The 23,565-nt window shown below is 46.0% G+C and overlaps 1 protein-coding gene across 20 annotated transcripts in view; it reads right to left on the reverse strand.

The window, feature by feature from the left end:
- The window catches only part of PLEKHA6 (pleckstrin homology domain containing A6), a 198,062-nt gene that overhangs the window by 169,720 nt on the left and 4,777 nt on the right, over nucleotides 1–23,565 (reverse strand). The window contains exon 1 of one of the 20 annotated variants that reach the window (XM_053393228.1): nucleotides 17,481–17,896. The exons of the other annotated variants lie outside the window; for them this stretch is intronic. The gene's annotated coding sequence lies outside the window, so the exon portion shown is untranslated. Of the gene's footprint in view, nucleotides 1–17,480; nucleotides 17,897–23,565 lie in introns of those variants that run through there. 20 annotated transcript variants of the gene reach the window in all.

The raw sequence follows: 23,565 nt of genomic DNA on the forward strand, positions 1-23,565 counted from the left end.
CTTATGACACTGTTTTAATAATACTTGAATATTTCGTTGCACACTGCTGTGATATTTTATATAAAAGGGTGGTCTAAAAATATTGTGATAAAATAAATATTTTGATATAAAGGTGGCAACAGTCTCCAGGAATCCGTGGCTTTGGCTTCTTTCCCCCATTGACCTGACTGTGCCCAAGATCAGAGGAAGTCAAGTCAAAGCTGCTTTAGCTAATCTATTGCTTTCTGGAGCGCAGCCTGGGGTTAAGTGGATGGTTGCCTTGTTTTTAAATGGAGCTCTCCTGCGCTCCATCAGCCCACTCACACTTTCACTTCCTCTAGGTTGTTCCTTCTATTATGTATCTGATTTAACAGCTGCCCACAAAACACCTTCACCAACCTGCCCTTCACACAACCCAAGGCCCATGGAAAATGCAAAAATGCCATGCACATCAAAGGAAGAGATCCGTCCAAATAGCCCCATCCTTTCTTAGGAAGAAAACAGCCATAGATTGTTGGATGTTCCCCTTTGGAAGAGGCTGGGCACTGACTTCCTGTGCCCTACCCTAAGCAAGGGGAGATGTTGCTAAAACAAATGAACAAATAGAGCCCACATTAACAATGCTGTTAGCATGGATATAAGCTCATGTTTCCCAAATCAATTTCCAGTTCTCTTCAATTTCACTGTTCTCATGTTTGTATCGATCGATTGTACATTGCCGCTAAGATGTATTTTGTATTAGTATTCTCTCTCTTTCTAATAAAAAAGCACTTTCATTTGTATTCTCTTTAATAATACATTGTCTCTTCATTTGCTATTAAAATTGCACCTGCTTTTAAAAGGATTTTCATTCATTTTCTTACCCCTAACCCAAAAACTCAATGTATGGGATAATATTTCTGTTTCTAACAAAAAAACCAAACCCCAAATTCTCGAAATAGCAGGCATATCCCAATTCTACATTTCCATTAACGTGAACGTTATAGGAAACAGATGTTATTGGAGACACTATTCAACTTTACTTGTATTTACTCAAGTGTTGCTCATAAGATTAGTTTCTCTTCCAGGGACCTAGATCAATTCCTCTTGGGGTATCCATTACAGACTTTGAAACAGGATCGTTAACTGTTCTTATGCTAAATCCATCCAATACATCTTATTCTTTTAAGACGTACTTAATGACGCTAATAAGAATTTAACTTTATAATCTAGCAGTGGCGTAGCGTGGGTTGTCAGCACCCGGGGCAAGGCAAGTAATTTGTGCCCCCTAACCCATGGATTTGCGCCCCCTAACCCGTGGATTTGCGCACCCTAACCCCCAGATGTTGCGCCCGGTGCGGCCGGCCCCCCCTGCACCCCCCCACGCTATGCCACTGTAATCTAGGCAGAAAGTATGAGCACCTAATCCCCATTGATGTTTAACATACAGGGTGGCCATAGGTTATGAGATGTCTGATTTAAGCCTATCGCACCCTTGACTTAAGGGTGCTGTGCAGGGATAGGTTGGCTTCCAAATTCACCTTGTATCAGTGGAGCCTCAAGACAAGCAGTCATATGGGACCCATGCTGCCATATTACCACTGTTGCTCCAGTGGTACCTACTGCTTGTGGAACCAATGCACTGGGATACCACTGCTAACACAAGGGACAAGAAAGTGGAGGAAATTGCCTCCTGTGGGAGTGAGCGCCAGAGTTTAACTATGTGGTACAGAAGAAATACTTAATAAGAGCAATACTCTGTGCTCAGCTCTACCTACACATGGGAATTTGAGGTATGCTACTGAAAGGACCGTATACTACCACGACAGGGTGAGCTCCTGTTGCTCGGTCCCTGCTCCTGTCAACCTAGCAGTTTGAAAGCACGCCAGAAAAGTGTAAGTAGATAAATACCTGCGGCGGGAAGGTAAACGGCATTTCCGTGTGCTGTTCTGGTTTTGGTGTTCTGTTGTGCCAGAAGCAGCTTAGTCATGCTGGCCACATGACCCGGAAAAACTGTCTGCAGACAAATGCCAGCTCCCTCGGCCTATAAAGCGAGATGAGCACCACAACCCCAGAGTCATCTGTGACTGTACTTAACTGTCAGGGGTCCTTTACCTTTTTTTTATTTTTTTTACTGAAAGGACACTAAATAACCAAGGCCCTCAAAGAGTGAAGAGTATATTGATAACATTTGTATTCTTTAACCACAATTAGATGCAGCACATCAAAGATGTGTATTAAAAAATAAATGAAATTATAACAGAAGCTACATAGGGTGGAGGAATGTACTGGGGTAGGGAAGAGCTGTATTCTATTTGCTGGCCCCACCCCTTCACCATTGCCCGACCAGCACCAAGACCTATGTACACACACGAACACACACCCATGAATGTAGGCTCTGCATGCCTGAGCTATCTAGTCTCCATTTTTGCAGGGTAGAGATCATCCGTACAGATCCTATGCACACTGAAGTCCGAGCATGTAAGCCTCTGTGCAAATGGGAGCCCATACTCATGCAACGATCCTAAACACTCACATAGATCCCACAAGACCGAAGACAAAAGGAGAGGCCTTCTCCTAGTAGTAAACAAAGAGAAGTTGTAATCAAATGAGTTTAATAGGGGTAGTGGCCAAGTCAGTCCAATGCAGGAAAGACCAGTCTTGTGGCATCTTTAATTGTTACATCTGATGAAGCAGACTCTACAAAAACATATGAATTGGTTTGTTTTTCAGGTGCCACAAGACTCATTCTAGAATGATGTGAGGCAGATCTAGGGTATGTTCACAGGACTGCTTACTTTGCATCCAGTGGGCACCCACAGCTAGTTTTTGAAGCCACATTCACACAACATTAGCCATAATCCATTTGGTTGCTTCCGTTTTTTTGACAAATACTGCTCTTTGCTGTATTTTCCCCCTTAAACCAGCTTCAATCCAACTAGAAAACTGAATGTGGAGTATGCAGCAATGTGAACAGACTCTGAACAGCCTTCATACATGCACTGTTAGCACATATGCACAGATGACAGCTTCATGGATAGGAGTTCCCAGGAGGGCAGTGCAAGACAGTGGCGTAGCATGGGGGGTGCAGGGGGGGCCGGCCGCACCGGGCGCAACATCTGGGGTTAGGGCAAATCCACGGGTTAGGGGGCGCAAATCCACGGGTTAGGGGGCGCAAATCCAGGGGTTAGGGGGCGCAAATTACTTGCCTTGCCCCGGGTGCTGACAACCCACGCTATGCCACTGGTGCAAGAGAAGGAAAGCCAAAAACATAATGCGCACAGGGTGGAGAACTCCCCCTCTCTGATGTGAACAACAAATTACCTTACTGCATTTTACGCCACTAATGTGAGCATCCCCCTGGTCTGGATGCAATCTGAGATGTGTATTTTCTAGCAAGTAAGCTCCATTGAACACAGTGGGGCTTCTGAGCCAATGTGCTAAGGCTCCATCTGCCCATTTAAAAGGGAGATACGATTTCATAAACATGGGGGGCACAGCAGTAAAGAAACAAAATAAGCTGTAAGAAGTGGAAACGCCTAGAGGTACTACAAACCCTTGCTTCCATGCTTTTGACAGCAGCTTGATCGGCTGATTTTAGCAAGCAACAATGTTTATTTCCAAACGTCACCTCCTAATGCCTCCCCCCCCCCATATCAAGCGGCTGTCAAAAAGGCACAGTGCAAGCGTCAGTTGAGAAGTTGGCAACCCAACGAGAACCCAGTGCAGATGTGGGCGACAGCTATCGGTTCAAAGCAATCTCCATTGTCCTCCTCCAAATTGCATTGAAAGGATTATGTCCCTCAGAACTCTCTTCCGTCAGCACCTCTGACAACACAATGGCGCTTGGGGAGTGCTGCTGGCAAGAGTCCAGGGTCTCAATGGCTTGTAGGCCTGCCTATTGCATCAGCTCCATTGAAGAGGAGTGAGCAGAGCTGGTCCTATGTGTGAAAAGAGGAGGAACTGGGTGGTTCAGCACCCAAGCAGCATGTTTGCTGACAGGAATGCAGGACGCCAGACTCACACAAAAGCCTTCTCATTATCTCTTAATTATTGCTTTTTCCAGCTCCTGCAATTAACGCCTGTCTGGGTGGCTGCTGGTGGGGCTAGAGGCACATTAGAGTCAATCAGGCAGCTGATAGGCCAGTTCAGAGGAGGCCCTGCACTGCCACCACCCCAGGCTGCCAAGCCAAATAAGCAGACATGGGACAAAGGGCCTTGCGAGCACAGAGAGCTGCAATAAGACACCAGACTGACAGCCCATTCACACGACAAAAAGAGCCTACATTTAAGATAAAATAACTGGTCCACCCTTTTCTTTTCCTTCAGAAGGTTGCAAATTAGAATGTTCATCTAAAGAAGTACTTAAAATTGTCATGCAGATTTGAAACGGCTCTTTTTCAGGCCTGGTGACAAACTAGGACACGTGACTCGCTGCTCCTTTTCCATGCCTTTAAAGCAGGCGCTGTGAAATGTACTGCTGAATGATGTGGTTTTCAATTTATTGTGCTTTATTTGTGACATTTTTATCTCCTCCAAGTCGCCCAGAGTGATGTATGGTTCATTCATCCAGCAACCCTGTGAAGTAGGTTAGGCTGCCAGACAATGGCTGCCTTTAAAGTCACCAAGTCAGCTTAATGGCTGGGTGGGATTTAAACCCAGGTCTCCCCAGTCTAAATATAGTGGGAGAGCCGTGGTCTGACACAACTAGTTACACCCTAAGAAAACAAAATCCTTGTCTAGAACTCTAACCACTACATCATACTGATTCTCCCCTATTTCCTTTAGCTGTATGAACACCTGGGAGCTCGGCGCCTCCTATGGGTGATGGGTAGCCTTGCAGAATGGCTCCTGCATGGATGTGTGTGTGTGCATGCAGCCTGGACTTAGCTGAACTTCATCCAGCCCTACCAACCTTTGAAATCCAGCCGCTTCCCTTGTTGTCATATGAGCCTTTGCATCATATTTCACACCCTGTCCCAAACATTCCCAACCCTTTACTCACGAGGGAGGCACAAACAGTGACTACTGTTATTTTGAATATTTGTTCCCATTTAGATAAATGCCCTCTTTCTCCTTCCTTTAAGCTCACAGCTCCTGCTTTGCGCTCAGAGATGAACTCTCTTCAATAGACGCAGGCTCCATCCCAATAGGACTCTGACTGCAATGCTTGAGACTTGGGCTGCATACCAAACAGTCATAAGCCAAAGCGCTCCTGGAGGAATCTTCTGCGGTAGAGAAAGGGATGCGATTTTTAGAGGAACTGTATTTAAGGTGCATGGAAGCTACGCCTGCTGAGATCAAACAACAGGCCTAATCACTCAAGAGAATTCTGCTTTGGTTTCTAAAGGACCAACCTCACCACACCTTCCCATCTGGCTACACATAGGATAAACAGGAAAAACAAAACCTCCTTTGGAAATCTAGCTGTCGTCTGTGCACCCTAAGTCCTGCCAGTCTTCCTACCATCTACATCATCAGATCACAGAGGCAGGAAAAAACAGAAACAGTTCCATCATCTAAAGGGAGAAGCAGAGATGGGCAGATAGGACAGCAGACACTCTTAGGAAGTGGCTGTATTCCAGATCAGATTATTTGCTCATCTGTCTTCTTTCTATGTAAAAGGTAAAGGTAAAGGGACCCCTGATCTTTAGGTCCAGTCGCGGACAACTCTGGGGTTGCAGCGCTCATCTTGCTTTACTGGCCGAGGGAGCCAGCATACAACTTCTGGGTCATGTGGCCAGCATGACTAAGCCGCTTCTGGCGAACCAGAGCAGCACACAGAAATGCCATTTACCTTCCCGCCGGAGCAGTGCCTATTTATCTACTTGCACTTTGACGTGCTTTCAAACTGCTAGGTTGGCAGGAGCAGGGACCGAGCAACGGGAGCTCACCCCGTTGCGGGGATTCGAACTGCCGACCTTCCGATCGGCAAGCCCACGTCTATGTACACATGACCAAAAAAGAGAAAATGCAGCCTCTTCCCAAAGCAGGTGGGTAGAACTCTTCACCATGGATGCATTTGACAAATGGGTGCATTTATATCCCATCTTCTCCTCCAAGGAGTTCAAGGTGGCATACAAGGTTCTTCTCCCCTTCCTCATGTAACCTCCCACAACAACCCTGTGAGATAGGTTGGGCTGAGAGGCAGTGGCTGGGTCAAAGACACCCAGTGAACTTCATGGCTGAGTGGGAATTTGAATCCTGGTCTCCCAAGGTCCTAGTCTGACACTTTAACCATTATAACCCCACCTCAATAGTGTTTGGGCTTTTGGAAGAGATCCTCAACATGCAGAGCACTTTTCGGCCCAGACAGCATGCGGCAACACAAAGCTTTTCCAAAATATAGTAGCCACAGAATCCACTGGGTATTGGACTCCTGTGGTCTGCCTCATCCTGCTCCATTCCTATCAGTGACAGCAAAAAACAGCTCTATGTTCATGGTGTTTGGGCTGTGGCGGGGGCGGGGGGGGGAGAGAGCTGTTCTAATTATTCCACACATCTAAAAGGTGCTTTCCAAAGAAGTGAGATACATTCTTTTTTTATTCTGTAGCACATATGCACACACGCACACAACGCTTTCAGTAACACCCGAGGATTAAGGCCTCCATGCCGGTCACAAGGGAGGATTAAGTCATAATGCACATGTCTGGCTGGTGTTTGCACAGAATTATTTGCTGCCTGACATCAGGTCTGGGCTGAAGAATGAACAAGGTCTGGAGATAAAACCTGCACACACTGCCTTGCAGCCAGACAGCTACATAACCTCACCCTGAACTTGTGTCAGTGATTAGAGAAAGAAGAATAGCAGTATTTCAGATTCCAAAATGGAAAGCAGCCAACAGGAGGCAGTAAGGAGCTTGGCAAGGTGCATGGTATCTGTGTCTTCTTACAACTGAGCATATCCAAAAGAAAAGCCTGCAGTTATCCTTTGCTGTGATGAAAAGTGAAATATGACATGAACATAAGGGGGGGTGGAGTCAGAGTAACCAAAAACTGGACTTTATAAACTCCACCACCCTATGCAATATCCTAGGGTTGCCATATTCCCCAAAGTGAAAATCTGGACAAAGTTGTTGAGCCCCCTTCCTTGCCATATGACCAGGTTTTCCCAAACATTCTACCGATTTAGTGAAAATCTGCCCACACATCATTCTGCTGTTCCCAGACATGTCCAGGAAAATCTGGATGTATGGCAGCCCAAAATATCCCTTCAAAATCAAGGAATATGTTTTGCAAATGCAGCTTACAAGGACTTGTGCTATCATTAGGAACACCACCATGATGCACTTCCTTTTCTGCTTGTGTCGTAGTAGAGTTTGGACTATAAGGTATAAATGAATCCATTCTAGCCCTATAGATCAACAGAGGCTTTCGGTTATCTCCACAAAAAAAGAGAGATTTCTTCAGTCTGCTATAGATCACCAGGGTGGGGGGAATGTGTGTCACATTTAATGTAGCCTGAGGGAAAGCAGAAGTGGCATCTTACAACACAGCAGCAATGCTACATATCGATAGGGACAAATCGATGCATGACCTCAAACCCTAAACACAGAGGGCAGCTGTAGCATCTGTGCTTGGCAGCACTTTAAGGAGCATTGGTACTGTATATTCACTTGAGAACCAAACATTTGAGTGGAGAAGGTAACTACTGCAATGCAAAAGCCACTCATGTGGATTTTTGTATCAACAAAGAGTGATCTGTTTCATTATGGGGCAAAGCAGTTACAAGCAATCATAGCAGCAGGGTGCCCTGTGCACATTCATTTTGAAACATTAATGCATATTTTAAAACTCCTGCATCCTTTCAGTATTATTTGATTCAAATTCAAGCACATATTTCTGCTCAGACTTCCGATTATACTTCATCTAACTCCCCCCCGTCCTGACAAAACACTGCCAAACTTGGAATGGCTCCACTTGCCTATATCAGGTGGATAGTTCACACAGTGTCTTCTGTCTCCAAGATGACTGCTTGGTGGTGGTATGGCAGATAGTCTTCATGCAATGGCTGCTGCAATCTGCGCCATGGCAGACTGTCTTGCACGTTACAGCTACTATACAGGGACTATGTCCTGCAACCTCTGTGAAGTGAGGCGTTCAGATTTATACTGCTCCTCAGAACACAGAATCTATCCTCTTCAGTTTGAGGGTCGCTGTTATCCCTTCTTCATTCCAAGCCATTTCGAGACCACTTACTCCTACTATTTGGTTACCATGGGAACTCAGAAAGCAAACATGGCTGCCATAATGAATCTACAGCAAGGTCAGAAGGCTTCAGGGACCAATGCTTGTGAAATGCATGAGACCACACCAGGTCAAAGCCCGAGGTCTATAAAGACTGGCCAGCCCTTGACAGGCTATGTATTTAGCTGGAAATGAGTGGTAACTGCTGATACCAGATCATAAGAAGACACGACCAAACCATCCAGGGGCTTGTTTCCTTGTTTTTAAACCAGCCAAGCCAGTTCTTTTAATGCCCAACTTATATTTATTTTAATGGCCTGTTCCATGAGGCTGCTTTAAAGCAAGGGACACACCTTAGCAGCAGTCTGGCAGCAAATTTGGGTTTTACACTTACCAAAAATTGCACAGAACTGTTCAGTGTTCCAAGATCCAAAACCTGAAAGAATTCTGGCTTATATATTTTCATAACAAGAAATAGGCAAACTGTCCAGGTGATAGCCAACATCTGCACTGAATCCACATGCAGGATTCTCTAAAACCAAAGACAGTCCAAGGACAGAAAAATATCACAGCAGGTTTTTATTACTTAATCTGAATAAAAACTTACCCTTATTTCATGAATAATGAACGGTCCAGAAACATGATAATCAGATACATTTTTAATGGCATGATGAACAACATAACACTACATGAACAATACGACACACCTGCTTCTTTGTTCCTTAGCCCAGTGAATCAGTAATATCTACGCACAACTGAGGGGAAATGAAGGAAGCCATTTTGTGCCATGCACATCAAAGCAGTACTCAGACCCACAATCTTTTTGAAATATCATTGGCTCAGTTACTTTAATCATTTGATCACCAATAGTCAGCATGGATTTCTGAAGAATAAGTCATGTCAGACTAACCTGATCTCGTTTTTTGACAGAATTACAAGCCTGGTAGATGAAGGGAACGCAGTGGATGTAGCCTACCTTGATTTCAGCAACGCATTTGACAAGGTGCCCCATGATATTCTTGTAAAGAAGCTGGTAAAATGCGGTCTTGACTATGCTACCACTCAGTGGATTTGTAACTGGCTGACTGACCGAACCCAAAGGGTGCTCATCAATGGTTCCTCTTCATCCTGGAGAAGAGTGACTAGTGGGGTGCCACAGGGTTCTGTCTTGGGCCCGGTCTTATTCAACATCTTTATCAACGACTTGGATGATGGACTCAAGGGCATCCTGATCAAATTTGCAGATGACACCAAACTGGGAGGGGTGGCTAACACCCCAGAGGACAGGATCACACTTCAAAACGACCTTGACAGATTGGAGAACTGGGCCAAAACAAACAAGATGAATTTTAACAGGGAGAAATGTAAAGTATTGCACTTGGGCAAAAAAAATGAGAGGCACAAATACAAGATGGGTGACACCTGGCTTGAGAGCACTACATGTGAAAAGGATCTAGGAGTCTTGGTTGACCACAAACTTGACATGAGCCAACAGTGTGACGCGGCAGCTAAAAAAGCCAATGCAATTCTGGGCTGCATCAATAGGAGTGTAGCATCTAGATCAAGGGAAGTAATAGTGCCACTGTATTCTGCTCTGGTCAGACCTCACCTGGAGTACTGTGTCCAGTTCTGGGCACCACAGTTCAAGAAGGACACTGACAAACTGGAACGTGTCCAGAGGAGGGCAACCAAAATGGTCAAAGGCCTGGAAACGATGCCTTATGAGGAACGGCTAAGGGAGCTGGGCATGTTTAGCCTGGAGAAGAGGAGGTTAAGGGGTGATATGATAGCCATGTTCAAATATATAAAAGGATGTCACATAGAGGAGGGAGAAAGGTTGTTTTCTGCTGCTCCAGAGAAGCGGACACGGAGCAATGGATCCAAACTACAAAAAAGAAGATTCCACCTAAACATTAGGAAGAACTTCCTGACAGTAAGAGCTGTTCGACAGTGGAATTTGCTGCCAAGGAGTGTGGTGGAGTCTCCTTCTTTGGAGGTCTTTAAGCAGAGGCTTGACAACCATATGTCAGGAGTGCTCTGATGGTGTTTCCTGCTTGGCAGGGGATTGGACTCGATGGCCCTTGTGGTCTCTTCCAACTCTATGATTCTATGATTCTATGATTTAGCCTCTGTATTTTTTGGCACACCTTAATAAAGCAATAATAATAATACACAATGTTGAGTTTTTTATATCACATAATGTACTCTGAAGCCAGTCATTTTGTGGCCCAATCTCTCCACCCACCCACAAAAGCACAGTCTGAACTCTTTCAGGGTTTGGAATCAATGGCTGGAAAAAAAATAAAGGGGAAATTATCATTTTTTCAAAACAGATCAAAATAAAGAACACCATGTTTTTTCACTGATAATCATAACATGCCAGAAAATATTCAAAGGGAAATCTAAAACTGGTTGTTAAACGGATGGCAACTGAGCTTAGTTAAGGTTACTCACCACTGCCCTCTGTTGGATAGTCTTTGTTAGAAGTAGAGTCCAGCAGACGCCATATTGTAAATGTTTCTGGGAGATTCTCCTCCAACTTAAGCATGGAGCATTAAGCATGTGTGCCTGTCAGCGAGCTGAATGCTGCTGTTTTCCTAGGTGGCTTCAGATTTGCTGTACTATATTATTATTGGGCTTAAATAGTTTGGCAGGCTGCCTGCTACTGGGACAGCAATTGCTTGAAAGCCATTTGTCACACAGCTTGCTCTGTCCTTATTTTACTTTTCTCAAGGCGGAAGAAAGCCTTTCCATCATAGCTGCAGAATTACAAGGAACTGGGAGGGAGGAGGGGGGCAAACGTACCTCCGTCCTCTTTAGTAACCTCCCTTCCCCCACAAGATAATATTCTCCCCTGTCGAGGATGCCATGCATTGCAAGCCCCAGATGGGAAAATTAGTTCTGACAGTTCTAAGCCTATTTGGGAAACAGGAGGTAATTAATTCAGATTCCACCCCCCTCATCTGTATGAAAAACATCTTACTCTTCCTATGGGGCTCATTCTGCCTCCATTTCAACCAACTGCTAGAACAGAAAACCAATGGGGGTTCATTAATACTAGGCCACAGACCAACATGCACAATAACAAACTCTGCATGACAACCTTTCTCCCAGCCAAAAGCATGCACCCAACGAATCTGACCTCCCCTAACTACCCACAAGGATATTTGCTCAAGACCTATTAGGCACTTGCATTTTCCCCCCAGATAAAATGATATTTGGGATTCTGCCATGCAGTTCCCTTAAGCTGGGTTTCACAAGACTGACCCCTTAGTTCCAAAGACTTTAAATTAAAGTCTCCCAAATTTGCACCATTTTATTGTATTGCCTCCTTTTCTGCTACTTTAAAGGTGACAGCCATTTTGTGAATGGGCACATTCCCATGGCAGCCATTTTGTGAACAACTTTCCTCCCCACTGCATCCAGTTTTGTGGTGGGGCCCATGTCCCTTCATCATAAATCCATATGTGGCCATGAACCTACAAACAGAACATATCACTACAGACTTAATCAAATCCTCAAGGAGAGCGTGGCCTTATTTCTGTCCTCCTTCCTGTAGCGTTTGAGACGGAACCTGCCATACTGTTTCACTGGTCTCTGGATTATACAGTCATTATAACCACCATCTGGCACAGAATATGCCAAGCCTAGTAAAGTTCTGAGAGATAAATAACAGGCTTGAAGCTTTCTGGGTCAAGAGATGGATGTCATTTTCAGAGATCACACAAGTTTTCAGTCACATACACACACATGCTAAAGTTAAGTCAGATTTCAAAATGTGCTCTGAGGAACTCTGGGGTTCCTTGGAACCAGCTTATCAAGACTCTACAAGTAGATCGATGATGGTGGACAAAATTCTATTGTCCACCATTACTGTTCACTTCAGCGTGTGCAGAAACATTGTCAGCAATTGTATATGGTACATTCTCAGTTCATGTGTGGCAATACTGAGGCCTAAGAATTCTGGCCAGCGTCTGACCTGAACAATCACTCAACCCAGCACAATCCTTTATCATAAGCAATGGATTCATCAGGTGCCCTGCACAGCTTCCTCAACAGAAAGGTGGAAAGTCTGAAAATCATCAGTGTACAGTGGTACCTTGGTTCTCGAACTTGATCCATTCTGGGAGTCCATTTGACTCCCGAAACCATTCAAAAACTTCTGATTGGCTGCAGGAGCTTCCTGCACTCAAGCGGAAGCCGCATCTGATGTTTGGCTTCTGAAAAACATTCGCAAACCAGAACACTTCCAGGTTTGCGGCGTTCGGGAGCCAATTTGCTCGGGAGCCAAGCCATTCGAGAACCAAGTTACCACTGTACAAGATGGGAAATGTCAGCTAATGCGCAAATGTATTTTTTTCCTTTCTGATGACAGATAATAAAAACATACAGACACCATAGTTTCAATGTTTAAAAAGACAATAGTCCTACAATAGAAACACTACCTTGAGAAAGAATGTCTGGATCCTACAAGAAAATTCCCTTTCTAATACAAATAAGGTGATCTGGAAAAGCCCCTAAACCTAGTTCTCTGCACTCATTTCAAAGGGTGCTTCCAGACAGCTGCTCTTTTGGAACAGGGTTCAATCACATAATGGCAAATTCAGGTTGCACAATTAAAGCTTATCTGGAGCTCCTGTGCAAGCAACCTGCTTCCCCTGAAGATCAGACTTTTTCCAGTAAGAAAAGTGATGTGCAGTGGTGGAGTTTGGGCTCTCAAATTTCAGTGGCGCCCTGTGCGACACTAAAATTCATGCTCCCTTCTACAGCATTGTTGTGGTGCCCCCTGCAGTGCGGCCCCCACTGCAACTGAACCTGTCACACAACACCCTAAAAACCGCCTCTGTGGTGAGAAAATGTACTGGGAAGTGTGGGATAACACTTGCTGTGGCAGAACTTCTAGCATCCCCACACACAAATCGGAATGAATACTCATTAAATAGGCAACATTGTCTAATTGCCCTATCAGCTCAACAAATGGGTCGTCTGGAATTCTCAGAAACATCAAAAAGAAGATGCCTCCTTGGCTCAGAGAAATCCTGTTTTTCAAAAAGATAAGCATCCCTTTCTTCAGATACCAGAGAACTCCAATTTTCTCTCCTGGCCACATTGAAGCAGCTTGTAACGACCAAAAATCCTGTATCCTAAGAATTGCAGACTATGCCATTCTGCCACTCTGAGCCTTAAAATCTGCATTAGGGTCTTGTTTTTTGTCCCATTGTGAGTTATATCTGATTGACTGGAATCAGGGAGAGAGCTTCCTAAGTGGTATACCACAGCTATAGAATATGCTCCCTGGGAAAGTCCATCAGGTTACTTTCCCTTTTCAGATGGTGTTTGAAGACATCTTTATTCCAGAAGGCATCTGATGACCATGTCTACTATTTTTATTGGGGGGTTGTTTTTTGCTGGCTTTTAATGCAGCCGTTTAATTTGTTTTTATATTGCATTTCATTGATTTTTTTTAAAGTAAGGTATATTAAAAATCATTTGAAAAGTGCATAACTTAAAAAAAGAAAAACAGAAAAGAATTCTCCCTAATAACAATTCAAAAAGATATGCTCTCAACTGGAGGCCAGCAGTTTCCAAGTTTAGTCAATGCCCATAAGCTGCACACCCAAAACACTGACTTATGAGAATATACTTATAAGGGTGGATCAGACCTACAAGACTCCACAGAGTGCAAAAGGACAGTGTAGTCATTCAGCTGCCCCCCAAAAATTCAGATGATGGGGCTAATGATAGGATGCTTTCACTTTCTGAAAATAATAGATAAACTGGATGGGGAAGAAGGAAATTGCTCACAAGCATATTAAAAGAGTGCTTCTCAAACCTTTTTTTTTTTTTTTTTTGCAGTGGCTGCCTAGGTGGTCACTGCACACTCAGCAGTTCCAAATAAGTCTGCAAAAAATATAAAAACTAGCTTACACCCCCCCAAAAAAAAGTGTTAAGAGCTTCTCTGCCCACATACCTATATTAACCAGTTGTGGCACATCATACCCTGCAAATGGGGTGAGGTGGGAAGGAACTACTGTCTTCCAGTTTATCCAAAGTCCCTTGCCTGATTGCCTATGGTGAGTAAAATATAGCCTCTAGGCCAGAAGTTTTCAATATTTTTGAGTCCACGGCTCCCTTGACCAACTACGTTCTTTCTGCGGCACCCCTTTCAGGAGCCCAGTTATGTCACCCCTTGCCTGCAGAGCTGGCAGCCTCTCACCCTTTTTCAAACACCCTCCTTTGTGGAGTGTTCCCTCAGCCTCCGCTTCTCCAGTCCTTGAGAGTCCTCTGAGCAGCTACCCACCTCACCCCAAAGAGAGGTGCCTCCTCACAGCGCCCCACAGAGGCCTGGGCAGAGGATTCCCCCAGCCTTAGTGGCCCAACAGAGACTGGCCAAAGGTGAATGTGAAGCCAACACTTTACCATGGGAGGCAGCAGTGGTGGCAGCAGGGCTGCTGCAATGAACAACTGTGGAAGCCTTTGGGAGGCAGAGACTCAAGAGAGCATTAGAGGAGGGAGGGAAGGAAAGAGGGACAGAGGCCAGTGTTACCTACAGCACCCCTGACCATCATTCAAGGCACCCCAGGGTGCCACAGCACACTGGTTGAAAACCACTGCTTTAGGCAATCATAGAAGTGCCTGTTTTCAAGCACAGTGCATGAAAAGCTAGTGTGTGATATACCTGGCAGAGAGATAAAAAACAACAACATTGTTCTCCTACCCAGGGCTATCAACTCAGCTTCTTTCCACAGCATTAAAATTCATTCAGACACCATAACACCCCAAAACATCAGGATTTAATTGACCTGATTATGCATGTTAGACAGATAACATCTGAAGAATCTGAGCATGTTTACCGGGCTTTAACAGCTGCATAATAAAAAGAATTTACTGTATCATAGGCTGGAGCTGACTTCCTGCATGCTGTATTAACATAGATGCATTCATTGGTCTGTTGGAGCTGTGATCCACAAAGCAGTTACTTGAATATGCATGCATTTATACCCTCATCCTGACTAAATATATTACAAGCATCAGTATTACTGATACCAAGTAACAGTTTTAGGACTGGGGTATTAAAATGCATAATGGAACTAAATCAGCTTATCAGTGCTCAACTGGTTTGTGTAGTAGGCTGTGTCAGCTTGCTAAGGATCTCTAATAATAGAAGATATGAATTGGAGCTGTTTGATTATGATGATGATGATGCTAAAAGCAAGGGATCAAATTGGTTTCTGTTGGTGATGCAAGGAAGAAAAGGGAGTAGACAGCCCAAAGGGTAGGATTTAAGCCTCAAACTCCATTGATTGTAGCATGTCTAAGCTACAATCTGAGCAAAGCATGTCTCCAAGTCAAAGACTAGACCCAACACAGTGAGCAAGCAAAGAAATTGATTTGTTCACCCTATATAGTGTAATTGGAGGTAAAGAGGAAACCACTTGTGTCTTCTATCCATGAACCCAAAGCTTGGCACCAGGATCTCATGTCAAGAAGAGGAACAGAACTGGAATCCTACATCAAAATCAAATAATTACCAGATGACGCTCAAGGAGCTTTTATTGATCTGCCCGTTTTCAAGGCAGCTCAATTTCCTGCAGTATCTTGTTGATGCTACTGGCAGTGGCAGCTATTTGGCAGAGAAAAATCAAAGGGCCAGGAGCCACACTTTCCGATGTGAATTAAGACACCAAAATTAGATTAGGTGCCTGTATGCATTGGACCTGTCCCAGCTCCAGTTACATTGCCATAAGTGGGAATTGTGCCTGTCCTCTTGTGACCAGGCATGGGTGTGCAATGAAAGCACATCCACAAGTGGACAGCGACAACAGCCAAATATGTGCCAGCATTACATTACCCATATCTCATTCTGAAGGATCAGAGAGAGAGATTTATAAAAACCAGACACACACAGGATTCATGTCCACACTAGTGAGATAAACTGCACAGAGACCTTTACTAGCATCTGAAAGATGATGCCTGTAACCGATTTTAAAGCAAAAAATGCAAGGCCAAGTTTAGAGCAGCTGGATGCAGCTCCTTAATCTGGAAATGGGCTCTCGCTTGAGCGTTTGAATATAGCACCTTTGATAAATGGAAGGCAGCATTAATGCATCACCACTCAAGGGACCTAGTTCTGCCAAGAAAACAGAACGCTCTCTCCATCCCTGTTATGTCATGCATTCGCTGCCCCTTAAGAGGAGGAAACACCAATTTCCCTCCTTGCTCTGACAAACCCGAAGCCCTGGCAGCCCATCCAGAAAACATCATGAAACACACACTGTATCCGGGGGGGGTTTAAATGTTACTGGCTACACAAAGCAGGCCTCACTCACAGTGTCTGAGAAGCGCTTGATAGGGATTACTCCCAGGTAAGTGTGCACAGGGTTGCAACCTTCATCTTTTAGCAGTGTACCCCAGCCTCTTTCTCCTATGTTGGGGGTTTTTGTTTGGTTGACTGGTTTTAAGTCGCTTTGGGTGCCCTGAGCAAGATAAAGCATCTAAAAAATTTAATAAATAATAATAATAATTGCCAGGGATTTTAAGGCATGCTTTTTTTTCTTTTTTTGTCTCTTCCTTTACTTTATTTCTCCCCACTTCTTGCATGTTACAGATGCCTCTCTCCAGCACAGCCTTGCAAAGGGAATGACAGCTTGCCCACCCTGATCTTGGAGCAAGCTAACGGGCATCCTTTATGGCCATCCTTTGCTGGCATTGGCTGCCGAGACCCCCCCCCTCCTTTCCTCCCACTCCGCTTGCTTCCCAGAGTTGGATCCCCAACACTGATGGGATGTCAAAACCTATTGAGGGAGATAGACAAGCCTTCTGGGGGTGGGGGTGGCCATAGTACCTGGAGGCACAGCATTGCCTCTCAGTACACCCCCCACCAAAAACAAAAAAGGCCCATACACCCTTGAGCCATGAGAGCTGCTCAGCACAGGCACACAACCCCTTTAGCAGGCAGACTGCATGCCCAGCAGCAACACACGCACCCTGGCACGTTCAGCTCAGGCTCTGCCAGCCCAGGCAGGCTCAGTAGCATTCCCGGCACGCCACAGCAGGATGTCCATCCGAGGCAGAAAGGGAGGCGGTGTCAGGAGAGGGGCTGCAAGGCAAGCTACCCAGAGCTGCTGCCTCTCTTTCATCCCTCCACCCCCTTTTTCCCCTCCTGCAAGGAGCCTGAAGCTGGAGGTTCTTTGTCATTGCCCTGGCTCTCGCCAGCATCCTCCATGAAGCCCCGGCGCTGCGTGCCGCACCTGTCCAAGGCTGCCCGGCTGCCTGGGCGCGCGGCGCAAGCAGGCTGCCGCTCTCGGAGGAGCCGGAGAGGGAGAGACACTCACCGTGCAATGGCTCCGGGCGGCTCGCCTCCGGGTGGGCAGATTCCAAGCCATGGCGATGACCTGCTGCTGCTCGCTCCGAGCCAGGACCCTCGTCTCCTCCTCCTTTCTCCTCCTGCCCGGCTGGAGCAGAAGCCTTCCTTCGGATGGATTCCTCCTCACTCGTCCTCCTCTCCCGCTAGCCGCTCCTCACCATCTCTCTCCCCGCGGCGGCCACCATTCATCACCAGGGCTCGCCAAGAGCGAGCAGAAGGGGGAAGAGCGAAGAGGAGATGCTGATGCTGCTGCCGCTGCTGCCGCCGAATCCGGCATCCTTCCCCAGGAGCCCGAGCTGGGCATGCTCCATGCGCTCTCCGGGGGGATTTAAACGTCACGTGACGCCCGAGCTGTCATTTAGCGCAAGGAGTAAATAGTACCCGAGTGGGGGTTAACCCTTCCCTAGCCGGGGAGGGAAAGGTGCTGCGTCAGCGGGGCGCATGCGACCCCCACCTACCCACCCCCGATCGTGCGCGCGCGCGCGCGCACACACACACACAGAGCTGGGTCTGGGTGGGGTGGGGGGCTCTGGGGCGGAGGACTGGGGCTTGGGCGATGCGGAGGACCCCTTTGCGCACCCAAAGGTCCAGACATCTTTTGGAAATGTGAGGTTAGCAATAGCAAGCAAATGCAGGCTCCGTGGTCTTTTTCTCCCCTCCTCCCCACTGCTTTCCAATCCCACCCCAGCAAAACGAGGGACTCGAACCACGGACCACCGAGGGAGATCACTGTAGCAATGCAGCTGCGGTCCCTGGGCACACGCCATACATTTAAAGCGCGCGCACATACACACCCCAAAAATAGAATACTGGGAATTGTAGTTTGTGAAGGGTGCTGGGAACTGCAGCTCTGTGGGGGGTAAACTACAGTGCCCAGGGTTGGGGGGGTTGCTTTAAATTATACTGCATACACAGCCACAGTCTTTCTGCTTCTGTCTTCACACGCACCACCGATGCTCACCCTCTTTTCATTCACTCTCAGAAACTAAGGCATGGCTGCTCCGCTGCACAACTTCTCTTCCCTCTCTCCTCCTCCATATCTGGGGGTCTTGCTGCTTCTTTCCTCCCTTCAAGTAAGTGTCCAGCCATGGCAGGGAGACAGAGACGCAGAACTGGATTCACGGGGCCCGGGCAAAGGCTCCTCCAAGGAGCAGGTCACGTTAGCCGGCTCTTCCTGCCAGATGCTGCTGCGTCGTTTAGGGAGGGAGGCGGATTCAGCCATCTTTTCAATGTGCTCCATACAGGAGGGGCAGAAACCCAGTTTTGGGTGGGGGTAGTCTTCGTAAAGGAATTGCCCTCCTGTAGCTTTCCTTCACGACTGTCCCTGAAGATTTTCCGCAAAGGGCTGTATAACCATACAATCCCCTTTCACCGATATGCGCGCGCGCACACTGAATGAATGAGGCAGCTAAGAGTTGCATGCTCAATCCCCAAGTTGCAATCAAGGTATTCAGTCCAGAGAAACTAACCCCTGATCCCAGGAAAAGATAGTGGGAGAACAGACAGTGCTGTATTACCGAGAGAAATCTGCTCCCAGCTCCGGAAATGGGCTGTGATGAACAAGGGGCATTGAGGGCACTTCGCAGCACAGGTTTCTGCCTGGTTACTCAGAAGTAACTCCTGCTCTATTCAATAGGACTTACTCTCTCAGGTAGGTATATATACATAGTGTATTAAACCATTAACCTCCTGAGTCTCAAATCCCCCAAGGGCACCACTATTAACAGCAGCTGTGAGGGTTTGTGTGGCACATGGTACCTGTGTATTGTACACCCATGGGGCAAATCACAGTTGGGGAAGAGGGTGCCCAGAAGAAGGGTCCCACCATTACCTTTTGTGCCTCTGCTTTTAGCTACTTTCATTACAAGGCTACGAAGGGTGGCGGCATCATATGGATAAAATTCAGGTCAAGAGTAGGGCTTGCCAATTGCATTAAGGGCCATCTCCCCCACCCCAGCCAATAACAAACACTGTAAGGTAAGGGGACCCCTGACCATTAGGTCCAATCGTGACCGACTCTGGGGTTGTGGTTCATCTCGCTTTATTGGCCGATGGAGCTGGCATACAGCTTCCGGGTCATGTGGCCAGCATGACTAAGCCGCTTCTGGTGAACCAGAGCAGCACACGGAAACGCTGTTTACCTTCCTGTCGGAGTGGTACCTATTTATCTACTTGCACTTTGACGTGCTTTCGAACTGCTAGGTTGGCAGGAGCAGGGACCGAGCAACAGGAGCTCACCCCATCGTGGGGATTCGAACCGCCGACCTTCTGATCGGCAAGTCCTAGGCTCTGTGGTTTAACCCACAGCGCCACCCGCATCCCCAAACACTGGGGAGTACTTTAATAGGAAATATAGCATGCAGGAGTGATTAAAAGCCACCGGCTCCAACAACAGCATAGTCTGGTCCAAATCAGCTATGAACACACTCACCCCAGCTGTTAAAAAGAAGACCATGAGAAATCTTGTTCACGGGTCTCCCATGTCAAGTCTAGTTTAACTCTCACAGTTCTCTGGCAACCCCCACCCCACGCTGGCACTCCTCAGAGAGAAGGTTGCACAATGTGCCAATATTTGAGACTCCCAACTGCTTCGTTATAGCAAGGGGTTTAGGTAACTATGTGAATTTAACAAGATTTTGTGTTTTCCACACAACTTTATATTTTGGTAACGGAAGACCAGGGACTCTTCCAGCATGCAGGATTTAAGGTTGCAATCCTATTCGCCACTTATCTGGAAGTAAGCCCCATTGGACTCAGCCGACCTGATTAGATCTGCATAGGCTTGCACCAGATATCCATTTGTAATGTGAATGCGAAACGGAACATTCAGTTGCCGCTTCAGGAGATATTTTGGTGAAATTTGAGCCTGGCCCCCTCACTGGACAGACCCTTTAAGCAGGAAAAGCCAGGGCTTGGGTGTTCTGTACAATGTGATAAATATCCACCCCTTTGGAGTGGTGAGCCCTATACTGACTAGCTAGCATGTCAATTTCATTAATAAGGGGGAAAAAACATTTTCCTATGCTTTATATCCCACATAAACACTCACACATCAAATATGTTGTGGTGGCCTTGGAGACCAGGGTTCAAATGTCAAGGGCTGGCAAACAGTTAAGCCTCTTAGAGGGTGTAAAGAAAAGCTGTTGTTTATTTTTATTTATATACCGTATATCTATAGCTATAGCTATAGCTATAGACATACACACTTTGCTGCCTGAGACAAATGACAAGATAGTGCCCTGCCCTGTCCCTCCAAACATGCACGTACAGAAGACAACTGGGTTTTTCCACAGCAGTGGAGGGACAGCATTCTCTGCTGTATTGGAAGGCAGCAGGCTAGTCAAATAAGCAGAGGGCAGGTTGTAGGCACACCCAGGTATGTCCTGGAACACTTTATGGATGCTGCCCACCCCACTCCACTCCCAGCATCTGCTGCCTGAGGCAACCACCTTACTTTGCCCAGTGCTTTTTTCTGGGGGTTCTCAAGGGTACACAGTACCAGCACTCTTTTTCTAGAAGAAAAGCACTGACTCTGCCTAATATTGCAAGGCTGGCTGCCCAGCCTTGATATGCAGCTCCTCTGTGGGTAAATTTGGTCTCAGACCACCAAGTGCATGTTTTCCAATAGGTATTACAGAAACATTAAGGGCCTTTTCCTTAATGGTTTTGGGATTTTTTTTGTTTGGCAGATGTATTCTGCAGCATGTCATTGATACATTAGTGGTGGACCATCATGCCACACTGTTAGTTGTTTTGGCATCGTTCCCCAGTGTTATTGCATTATTGCCACCCAGAGGGACACCCTTTCATTACACTGCAAGAAACGCAGGACAAAAATTAATCCTGAACATTTGCAATATAAAAAGTTTAAAGGATTTGAGCAGGACGTTATAGAACATGCACCAAGTACAAATGGAGTATGACTGCCCTGAAGCCTTTGCAGGCATAAACAGCGTTGACAACAGGCCTGTGTATAACTGCCCTGATACCATTATGAGCACAAATCGTGAGGAATGTCCAAAGATGTCTGGAGGGGCTATGAGAAGAGCTGCAGTTTCAGTTACAGAGAGAGATCCTTCAGAATGGGGTATCTGTCTGTGGCTGGCATCTAGCTGCTCTTTCTGAATGGGCAGAGCTGGCGCCACAGATGGTACAGGGTTGGGAGGGGTCACAGGAAGGAAAAATAACCACTCTTGAGCCTCTAATCCCCTCAAAGCTTTAGGGGATGATGGGAGTGGATTGGCTTTCACTGGAGGCTTTGCTCCATTGCGCCCCATATTGCCAAGCCACTCCCACACCGCAGATAGGATGCAGCCAGGAATTAACTCCCTCCCTGCCCACTTGGCTCTCAAACACAGCCAAAGCAAGCTTCGCTAACCATGCTTGAGAGGAGGAGGCAGAGGAGAGAGAAACAGGCCTTGTTTTGCATGCTACCCAAGGCTGCCAAAGGGATCTTTAAAAAAAAGCAAAGCTTTTCACTTAAAAAAAATCACAGTCCCATTAAACACAATGGGCATCACTTAGTGCAAACTTCTTTACTCCAAAACAATCCAAACTGTGGCCCAGTTCATGTATAACATCAAGCTAAACCATTGCTCAGCACAAATATACAATTCTGTTGCTGCCTGAGACAAATGACAAGGTAGCATCCTGTCCTGGTTTTTACTCACGGTAAAAATCATAGCAGTGCTTTGCTCATCCCCTGATCCTGCTGCCACTTCAGCTTCCAAAGCTAGACCCCAGTTTGGCTTAGAACTAAGTCTGAACCAAGGGTCATGGTTTGTTTCACTTCTGACAAACCATGAGCTGTGTAGCCAAGGTTTACTCCTGGTTATTTGCTTGAGGTTTCTCTGCAGGAGACAACCCATGATTCTGGGTTCAGACATAATGCTGCTAAGCCTAACCATGGGTTAGCTCCAGGCAACAACAGAACCAAGGAAAGGAGCAAAGCAGCCATGATTTTTATTTTGAGTACCCACATGCCTCTGTATTCGCACTTAGCCATGGTTTGGCTTAGAGATATGTGTGAACAGTTGTAGCAGCTGTGTTGGTTTGTTCCCTGTGAGGGTGGGGAAGGAACACAGAGGAAAAGAGATATTTCTTCTCTACAATTTTGAGTTGTCCTTGTGTATCATCTCACCAAATAATGAAGGGAACATTACTATATGCATCAAGTGAAGGTAAATAACAGTTTTTGCTCACATTGGTTAGAGCTGTTGAATGGGTTCGAATATGGGGTTAGGTTCTAAATCCAAGGAATTCATTCTGTGTTTAAGAACCTTTGGTTTTGATAAATCAGGGGCTTGGATCCAGACTGAGCTGCAATCCTACATATACATTTACCTGGGAGCAAGTCCCATTTAACTCAATGGGACTTGCTTCTAAGTTGACATTGATAGCAGGTATAGGGGACCTTTGGCTGCCAATATGTTGCTGAACTACAACTCCAATGCCCTCCAAACCTGTTTTCTAGAGTAGTAGTAGCAGCAACATAGTACATGTTAGTGACTCTTCCTTAGTTTTGCACTCACAATCACTATCAATTTACTCTCAGCCATGAAACTCACTGGGGTACCTTGGGCCAGTCACTACCTCCCAGCCTATCTTACCTCACAGGGTTGTTGTGCTAATGAAAACAGGAAGGAACCATGTATGCATGCCACTTTGAGCTCTCTGAAGGAAAGGTGGCATATAAGTGCAATAAAGGATAAGCTAAGTATCCTGAGTCATTAAATCTGGCATAAACAGAAAGACCTTAGACATACTCAAGAAAAGAGCGGCACATAGTATACCAATTCTGCACAATAAACACCGTAGCAAAAGTTGGTCGCTGAACACCTTCTGCTCTAGACAAGTGACAGAAAGTCAATGACCCAACCACTCTTTTTGTATAAATTGTGAGCTTTGGCACCACCTTGTGGAAAATTACTTCACATGTAGAGGGATCAAGAACATGAAGACACTACTCTGGAATGCAAACAAATGTATTTTATACTACTGCTCTGGAAACTGAACAAGGTCTTTTATGAGCTCCGCAGAAGAATACATGAACT

Source organism: Podarcis raffonei, chromosome 6, assembly GCF_027172205.1.
Source record: "Podarcis raffonei isolate rPodRaf1 chromosome 6, rPodRaf1.pri, whole genome shotgun sequence".
Lineage (NCBI taxonomy): Eukaryota > Metazoa > Chordata > Lepidosauria > Squamata > Lacertidae > Podarcis > Podarcis raffonei.